This window comes from Heterodontus francisci, chromosome 15 (genome assembly GCF_036365525.1).
Source record: "Heterodontus francisci isolate sHetFra1 chromosome 15, sHetFra1.hap1, whole genome shotgun sequence".
Classification (NCBI taxonomy): Eukaryota; Metazoa; Chordata; class Chondrichthyes; order Heterodontiformes; family Heterodontidae; genus Heterodontus; species Heterodontus francisci.
This window is the reverse complement of record NC_090385.1, coordinates 70,848,626-70,858,571: the sequence shown is the minus strand read 5'-3', so window position 1 is coordinate 70,858,571 and position 9,946 is coordinate 70,848,626.

Sequence of the window (9,946 nt, the reverse complement as noted above, 5' to 3'; positions counted from 1 at the left end):
TCACTCATGTTGAATTGATGCCTCCAATAGATTAAATGTCATGAGCTGCATAATTCTAACTTTGAACCCTACTTCACCTAGGTTCAGCACTAAACCATGTCTTTCATCTCCCACAGGTGCATCGTGGGTCTTGATGAAGGAAAGGAGGGAGACGCCTGAGAAGTCCTCAGAGAAGGACCAGCACTCTGAGGATGCACGATCACATGACCCTTTTTCACCTTCCACCAGCACAGATGTACACACATCAGTGGGTCCAGCATTATAGATAGATATGGTGGTATATGGTGAGGAGCACATCACATGTGAGCAGGAGGAGGTGCTGGAGACCGGGACATTAGTGGAGAGTCCCAGTTGGAGGATGCAGGACTCTCCAATTTCTGCTCAGCTGGACCCAGACGTTTAGCCTCAGAGGTCAAACACTAAAACGGTACTTGCGGAGCAGCAACAGGAAATGTGTGTGCTTCTGTCAACATTTCCAGAGGCAATGTGCACCTTTGCACAGAAAATGGAGGAGTTCATCTTTAGCATGAGTGCCTTGATGTCTCAGGCATTTGTGCTGATGACCCCCTCCACTGAAAGAGTGGCCGTCCTCATGGAGGGTCAGATGCAGCAGGCCACCGAGTGCATGCTCCCCCTAAACAATTGCCTGTACGCTCTGGCTAACAATTTACAGAGGATCGAGCAAAGCATTGCCAAACGCCACACTGACATGCAGAAAAGAGCTCTTCCACTCTGTGCTAGCAGAGATGTGAAGCTGGGCCATGAGAGGGAAGATGGAGAAAGGGCACATGAAAGTGTGGACTCTGCTCAAGGTGCTCCCACTTCTCATTCCCCCCAACCCCTTCTGACAGAGGCCCACATGCTGCTTTCTGCCCCGATGACTGAGTTTGTCCTGGACTCACTGTGGCTTGCTTGTATCTGCGTTGACAGTAGCGAACGCTGATGTTCTCAAGTTATGCTAGTAATCCCCTTCCTTTTAATTTTCACATGCTCCCTGTGCATATAAAATGCTCACAGGGAGGTAGATCTGTAGAACCATTAACTCGGCTACTCACCAATAGGTGACTGATTCATGGTTGCAAAAGGAGAATCATCACTGTGAGATGATGCTTAATTGTTTGCAGCAAGGCCAATAGGAATGATTCCCTCTTTTTCAGCAGAGTGCTAAGATAGTGTCGTCACCTTTGTATATTGCTCCATCAAAAAAGGCAGAGCACAAATCTAAATAATGACCTTCAGGACCCTCAGTGAAATAGCACACAATGTATGGGAAAAAATCTTTAATTTCATGTAAGCTGTAGAGCACAATTCTAGCAGAGCACATGATTTCCTTTCTGATATGGACTGGTAAATTTCAGACTGCTGGCCATCCAGCAGGGTGGCCAACAACTGCCGCATGGCAAGAGAAGAACTTCATGAGCTGCTTCTTCACAAGGAAGTGGTCTCACATGCACCACTCCACAAATCTCCTCAAAGGAATGGTGCATTGCCAGAATATAGGCAGGTTCCATCAGCCAAGTTGTCGCCTGACATGAATCCAGCTGTTGTTCCAGAGACTTGAGCAAAAACCTAGCCTGACATTTCTGCAGTACAGGGGGGAACGCTGCACTGTCGGAGATGCTGTCCTTCAGATGAGATGTTAAATTGAGGCCCCTGTGTGCCCTCTCAGGTGAATGTAAAAGACCCCATGACTCTATCTTGTCATCATATTACTACTGTTTGTGGGACCTTGCTTTACACAAATTTGCTGCTGCATTTCCCTACATTATAACAATGACTACTCTTGAAAAGTACCTCATTGGCTGTAAAGCACTTTGGGGCATCCTAAAGTCATGAGAGGACAACAGTTTAACATTTGGATTAATTCTATGCCTTCTATGAAGATACGGAGAATCAAGTAGACACTTACCTTGGCATTTTTCCTGATGCCACTAAGCTTACTCTGCATTGTTCTGCAACTATCACCCATACAGTGAGGAGCTGGGATTGAATAAAACGTAAACTTCAGTACCAATAAGGGTCGACCTCCTTTGCTGTATCGTTTGTAGCCACACCTCTCTCAGAAAAGGAGGATGTTTTTAATCATTGTCATTTGCAGTTGGACAATGGGTCTGCTGTTATCATGTTTTTTCCTATCCTGTCTTTGGCTCATATTGATTGTTTGCATTTAAGGCTGAACAAATATGTACAAATAGAAATTTGCAGGCAAAATAGAAATTATTGTTGAGAAAAGATGAGTTTCTGCTTTATTAGTGTTTTATGGAATTTCTAAGACAGCCTGATTGGTAAATAAAGAAATAGTATTATGTTGTCAAATTGTACGCAAATTTAGTAAAGTTTAAAGCAAAGTCAGTGAGGAGAAGAAAATAACAACAGATTCAGAGATAATTGTAGAAGCAAAGAACTAGAGTGTTTTCTCACTTTTAGGTCTCACTGTGTGACCCTCAATCTAGCCAGCAAGGCTCAGTTTTGCAGATTTCTGCTAATGTCACAGTGAGGTCAGCCATGAGGTACATGAAAGCAGCCCAGAGCGAGTTTCCCTTCACTTTCTCTCTGTCACTCTAAAGAAACACCTCACCCCCATTTGGTACATAATGGAATGAAACTTTAAAACTCACCGTTCGGGAACTCGGGCACAGGCTAAAGTTTATTCTTCAATGACACAATTCTTTCAAATCCCAAATCCCAGCAAATCATTACAGCTGGAACAGGCCATTCGGCCCTCCAAGCCTGCGCCGATCTTGATGCCTGACTAAACTAAAACCTTCTGCACTTCCGGGGTCCGTATCCCTCTATTCCCATCCTATTCATGTATTTGTCAAGATGCCTCTTAAACGTCTCTATGGTACCTGCTTCCACCACCTTCCCCGCAACAAGTTCCAGGCACCACCACCCTCTGTGTAAAGAACTTGCCTCGCACATCCCCTCTAAACTTTGCCCCTCTCACCTTAAACCTATGTCCCCTAGTAACTGACTCTTCCACCCTGGGAAAAAGCTTCTGACTATCCACTCTGTCCATGCCGCTTATAACTTTGTAAACCTCTATCATGTCGCCCTTCCACCTCCGTCGTTCCAGTGAAAACAATCCGAGTTTATCCAACCTCTCCTCATAGCTAATGCCCTGCAGACCAGGCAACATCCTGGGAAACCTCTTCTATACCCTCTCCAAAGCCTCCACGTCCTTCTGGTAGTGTGGCGACCAGAATTGCATGCAATATTCTAAGTGTGGTCTAACTAAAGTTCTGTACAGCTGCAGCATGACTTGCCTATTTTTATACTCTATGCCCCGACCGATGAAGGCAAGCATGCCATATGCCTTCTTGACTACCTTATCCACCTGCGTTGCCACCTTCAGTGACCTGTGGACCTGTACACCCAGATCTCTCTGCCTGTCAATACTCCTAAGGGTTCTGCCATTTACTGCATACTTCCCACCTGCATTAGACCTTCCAAAATGCATTACCTCACATTTGTCCGAATTAAACTCCATCTGCCATTTCTCCGCCCAAGTCTCCAACCGATCTATCATTCGAGCATCCTAATTTTCCTATCATAGATAACATCCAGCTACATTTTGATTTTCTGCTTTCTGCTTTCTAAGAGTTTTTATAAATTGTGGAGAGAAGGTGTAGCTCACGTTTACCCGCAGCCCAGGTGCAAATACTCAAACTGTTACAAAATTATCACTTTATGGGTACTTGTACTATTCAAAAGCAGCCTTAAAATGCTTTTTACTGAAGATGGTGATCATTAATTTACAAACTAAGCAACATTGAACTGAGATCTGTATTTTACTATAGGTATTAGCCCTGTGCTCGCTGACCTACGTTCGCTTCCGGTCAAGCAACATCTTAATTTAAAAATTCTCATCCTTGTTTTCAAATCCCTCCATGACTTTGCCCCTCCCTATCTCTGAAATCTCCTCCCACACCACAACCTTCCAAGATATCTGCGCTCTTCTAATTCTGGCCTTTTGAGCATGCCCGATTTTAATCACCCTACCATTGGTCATGGTGCTTTCAGTTGCCTAGGATCTAAGCTCTGGAATTCCCTCTCCTCCCATCTATTTCAGCTTCCCCTTTTAAGAAAATCCTTAAAACTTAGCTCTTTGATCAAGCCTTTGGTTATCTGACCTAATATCTCCTTATGTGGCTGGGTGTCATATTTTGTTTTATAATGATCCTATGAGGAGACTTGAGACATTTTACTAAGTTAAAGGCACCGTATAAATATAAGTTGTTCTTGCTGTTATTGTTGAGAGTGAATTTAGGTGATTTTTTTGAATCTCCAGTTCGGGCAGTATTAATGACAATTGTAGTATTCCAACCACAGCTCTGCTTGAAATCAGTTCAATCAGCCAAGACATCCTCGCTGGGACCACCTTGACCATTTATGGTTCATTAGCACATCCAACAATCCATTTATTAAATGAGCCATAGGGAACTCTTGCAAGCTTTTTAAATTTGAATTTGCTGTGCATAACTATTTGTGTACACAAATTAAATTATTGGAACTTTTTGATCCAATTACAATCATTCTTTAGGCAAAATATATATTTAATTAAATAGTTTGGTCAACCTATTCTTACTGAAATCTTGCCCACCTTCACTTCGTTGACTATGCATGTCAATCATTAGTTGGGCAAAGGTGCAAGTGTTCTTGCTGACCCAGTAGAATTGACCTCTGTAACTTTGAAGCATTTAAGAAAAAGAAAGGAGGCAGAAGCGTGATGACATGAAACAGAAAGATATGTCAAGATTCAATATAAAACTGTCTCTGTCTCTGAAACTCTCATCTGAGGACTTCTTAACTGAAAGGCTACAACATCAAACCACCACCAGATTTGTTATTTTAATACTTTATTTGCAAGAATATATCATGAATTAAGACCACTTCCATTGTTCTGCAGGTTGCTATGTTGCTAGTTCATAACATTCAAGATTTCGCAATAAATAGACAATCTTTATAATTATATATTAAAAATTAGACTACATTTTGAGCACTGTAAAAGGTTATTGCACCTTCAGTAAAATCAGCAAAATTAAGACAAGTTTATTTGCCATTGGAGTTGATATAATTACTTCTGATCATTTTTCTTTCAAAAATATTCTTATTTTAACAGTTGCAATCTACTGATATGTATATATGATGATTAATTGGTTAAGGTTGAATACACTGCAATTTCTCATCTCAGTGTTCCCCCAGGAGGCGACATGCCTGTCTGACTTGATGCCTACAGTCAATGTCACTTTGTGATCAGTTAACAGCAGACTTAGTGCTGATATGGTGCACCACTGGGAGATGAACAGCTAACCGCTCTGTTGAAGGAACTATTGCCAACCATGGCAAGTAGATTTTAGTGACAAGCAGCCATGGGATATGATCCTTTGACCATTTGATTGATGAGTCATCAGTATAGCCTGTAGGCCTCCCCTCTTATACTCTTAACTCTGGCCTGAACCTATTCGGTAGGGAAAAATAGTCAAGGTTCACAACTCAGTACACTCGGTATTCTTTTAAGAGTATTATATCACCAATAACTTGCAAACATCAGTACCTTGCTTCCTTCAAGTTAAGATAATACTCACAAATGCTGTCCCACAATTTCTGAACTGCACTCACCCTGTCGATCACTCAGAGGAGTACGTTCCCATCTGTGCGGATGATCAATCCCACCTGCAGTTACCTTGCAGGTCGCTGCTCTTGTCCTTGAACACACATTTCTTATAGTATAAACATCCTTTTTCTCCTTCTTTGGCCTCCTTGTCTCGAGAGACAATGGGTAAGCGCCTGGAGGTGGTCAGTGGTTTGTGCAGCAGCGCCTGGAGTGGCTATAAAGGCCAATTCTAGAGTGACAGGCTCTTCCACAGGTGCTGCAGATAAAATTGTTTGTCGGGGCTGTTACACATTTGGTTCTCTCCTTGTGCTTCTGTCTTTTTTCCTGCCAAATGCTAAGTCTCTTCGACTCTCCAAGCTTTAGCCCTGCCTTAATGGTTGCCCGCCAGCTCTGGCGATCGCTGGCAACTGACTCCTATGACTTGTGGTCAATGTCATAGGACTTCATGTTGCGTCTGCAGACGTCTTTAAAGCGGAGCCATGGACGGCCGGTGGGTCTGGTACCAGTGACGAGCTCGCAGTACATGTGTCCTTGGGGATCCTGCCATCTTCCATGCGGCTCACATGGCCAAGCCTTCTCAGGCGCCGCTGGCTTAGTAGGGTGTATATGCTGGGGATGTTGGCTGCCTCGAGGACTTCTGTGTTGGTAGTACGGTCCTGCCACCTGATGCCAAGGATTCTCCGGAGGCAGTGAAGATGGAATGAATTTAGACGTCACTCTTGGCTGACGTACGTTGTCCAGGCCTCGCTGCCGTAGAGCAAGGTACTGAGGACACAGGCTTGATACACTTGGACTTTTATGTTCTGTGTCAGTGCGCCATTTTCCCACACTCTCATGGCCAGTCTGGACATAGCAGAGGAAGCCTTTCCCATGCGCCTGTTTAATTCTGCATCGAGAGACAGGTTACTGGTGATAGTTGAGCCTAGGTATGTGAACTCTTGAACCACTTCGAGAGTGTGGTCGCCGATATTGATAGATGGGGCATTTCTGATGTCCTGTCCCAAGATGTTCGTTTTCTTGAGGCTGATGGTTAGGCCAAATTCATTGCAGGCAGCCGCAAACCTGTTGATGAGTCTCTGCAGACACTCTTCTGCAGCATCGTCAGCAAAGAGGAGTTCCCTGATGAGGACTTTCCGTACTTTGGTCTTCGCTTTTAGACGGGCAAGGTTGAACAACCTGCCACCTGATCTTGTGTGGAGGAAAATTCTTTCTTCTGAGGACTTAAATGCATGTGAGAGCAGCAAGGAGAAGAAGATCCCAAACAGTATAAACATCACACCCATGATAATGGTTGATGCAAATCTCTCCCGCCTTTGATTGTAACTTCTTAAATCTTGCAACAATTCGATATCCTGGATTTATGAATTATCCATTAACATATGAAAGTGTTTTGATGGGGGAGAATCTGGTTTATCAGCATCATCAGATTGGTGAATGAGTTTCACCCTAATGAGACAGTTTTTGGGATTAGCACTTCCAAGGGATGTGTTTGTCCACCCAAACATACAGAAACCCACAGCTCATTAGCTTGCAAATGCTACTTACATTTTGGCAATACAAGCTCAATGGTTGAGGTCAGTCACTTAAACCTTGATAGCTGCATGCCATAGCGTTGTCTGATTGCACCAGCTATCTCTTGACTAGTATATTCATGAAGTCACTCAATTGTGTCTGTGTCTCTAGATGAATCATTTCTTATCAGCTCCCAGTTTAAGAGTTCAGTTAAAAGTCCTGTTGGTTCCTGGGATACGAAACTTGCCCCATTTCTGACAATTGTCAAATTACAAATTGCCTTCGCAGTACAGCCACTTGATCCTTTAATGTGCATTTACTTTAAATTAAATGCGCTCTTGCTGTAAGACTGGCTACAAGTCACTTAGCTTCCAAGCTGTGATTATTAAAGTGTAAAAGCAAGAAAAGACCAGTGGAATGGTAACAATATATATTGTTTTGTTAAGGGCCAGGAAATGTGCTGCCATTTTTGTTAAAAAGGTGACATTCAGGCCTTTGATGGTTGGCTGAATTTTGACTGCATGAAATCACCCAAATCTTGTTTGATAAAGAGAAACTGTAGTCAGTAATTTTAATGCCTTAAAGATTCCTCATCATATTTATCCTGTCATTTTTTTTGAAATGATTGATATTGAGGTTCCCATATTCACCCATCACAGGGCTGAGACCTGAGACACCAGATCAATTCAATCGGCTGGATTTTACCAGTCCCCCAATGTCAGGTCTTGGTGGGGGCCTGGAAAAATACCTCCGGGAGAGGCCCACCATGGGCCTCGACACCGGGAAGGCCCCACCTCACATTACCGGTGGCGGAAAGACCACGTGGCGGCGCCCCTGCAGCTCGGCGCTGGGAACAAAACTAAAATATGATAATCTATTTATATGAATTAATTACTACATATCTCATTGCAACGGCCTTCCCGCTGCGATATTCCGGCTAGTCGCCGGAACTCCTGCGCCTTTGAATCTCCGGTCAGAGATGTGAGGCAGAACATAGATTGGGAAGGGGGTGCAGGTAAGTTGTCAGGGTAAGTTGGGGGGGACGGGGAAAATTCTTGTGATTGGTGAAAGGGATGGTGGGAAGGGGTTGAAGGTTAAAGGTTATAACTTTGGGGGGGAGATCGGGATCGCAATGTTAGTTTTTTTGGGGGGAGAGAGCAATTAACAAATTGTCTAGTCATTGGGGGCTGGGAGAGGGGTTTGCAACTTTTATTACATTTCCCACTTTAATTTTTAAACTGCTGTAACTTTAAAAATTTAAGTTACACTGAAGGGCTGGAAGCACTTTAAAAATGGCACAACGCCTATGCAGTGGCGCCGAACACTGTTGCCGGGGATGGAGCGCCCGCCCCCTCCATGTTTTTTTAAATTTTTTTATTTTTTGTTTTAGAGATACAGCACCGAAACAGGCCCTTCGGCCCAACGAGTCTGTGCCGACCATCAACCACCCATTTATACTAATCCTACACTAATTCCATATTCCTACCACATCCCCACCTGTCCCTATATTTCCCTACCACCTACCTATACTAGGGGCAATTTATAATGGCCAATTTACCTATCAACCATGTCATCGGGGGTGGGCCAACTTTCCCAGCCATGTAAATGAGCCACCGTGCTAAATATTGCGGCGGCTCCATGGAACAATTCTCGCGTGTATGCTGCTCTTGAAGCTTGCCGAGATCGGTGGTGAGCTGGAAAAATTCAGCCCAATATCTCTTCTGTGCACTATTAACAGATTTGGCAACACGGTAACAGTTGTTGTCCAGTATATGGTATGACACAAGGATACAATAGGATATTTTTCAGGCTGGAGGAATGTTTGTACTGGAGTTCCCCAGAGATCAGTGTTGGGACCCTTGCTTTTCCTGATATATATTAATAACCTAGACCTTGGTGTACAGGGCACAATTTCAAAGTTTGAAGATGATACGAAACTTGGAAGCATTGTGTACTGTGAGGAGGATAGTGTAAAACTTCAAAAGGACATAGACAAGTTGGTGGAATGGGCAGACAGGTGGCAGATGAAGTTCAATGCAGAGAAATGTGAAGTGATGCATTTTGGTAGGAAGAACATGGAGAGACAGTATAAAATAAAGAATACAATTCTAAAGTGGGTGCAGGAGCAGAGGGACCTAGGTGTATATGTGCATAAGTCATTGAAGGTGGCAGGACGGGTTGAGACAGCGGTTAATAAAGCATACAGTATCCTGGGCTTTATTAATAGGAGCATCGAGTACAAGAGCAAGGAAGTTATGTTGAACTTGTATAAGACATTAGTTCGGCCTCAGCTGGAGTATTGCGTTCAATTCTGGGCACCGCACTTTAGGAAAGACGTGAGGGCATTGGAGAGAGTACAGAAAAGATACACGAGAATGGTTCCAGGGATGAGAAATTTCAGTTATGAAGATAGATTGGAGAAGTTAGGACTGTTTTGCTTGGAGAAGAGAAGGCTGAGAGGTGATTTGATAGAGGTATTCAAAATCATGAAGAGTCTGGACAGAGTGAATAGAGAGAAACTGTTCCCACTCATGAACGGATCAAGAACGAGAGGGCACAGATTTAAAGTATTTGGTAAAAGAAGCAAAAGTGACATGAGGAATAACTTTTTCATGCAGCGAATGGTTAAGGTCTGGAATGTGCTGTCTGAGAGTGTGGTGGAGGCAGGTTCAATTGAAGCATTCGAGAGGGAATTAGACAGTTATATGAAAAGGCAGAATGAGCGGGGTTATGGGGAGAAGGCAGGGGAATGGAACTGAGGAAATTGCTCTTTCAGAGAGCCGGTGCGGACACGATGGGCCAAATGGCTTCCTTCTG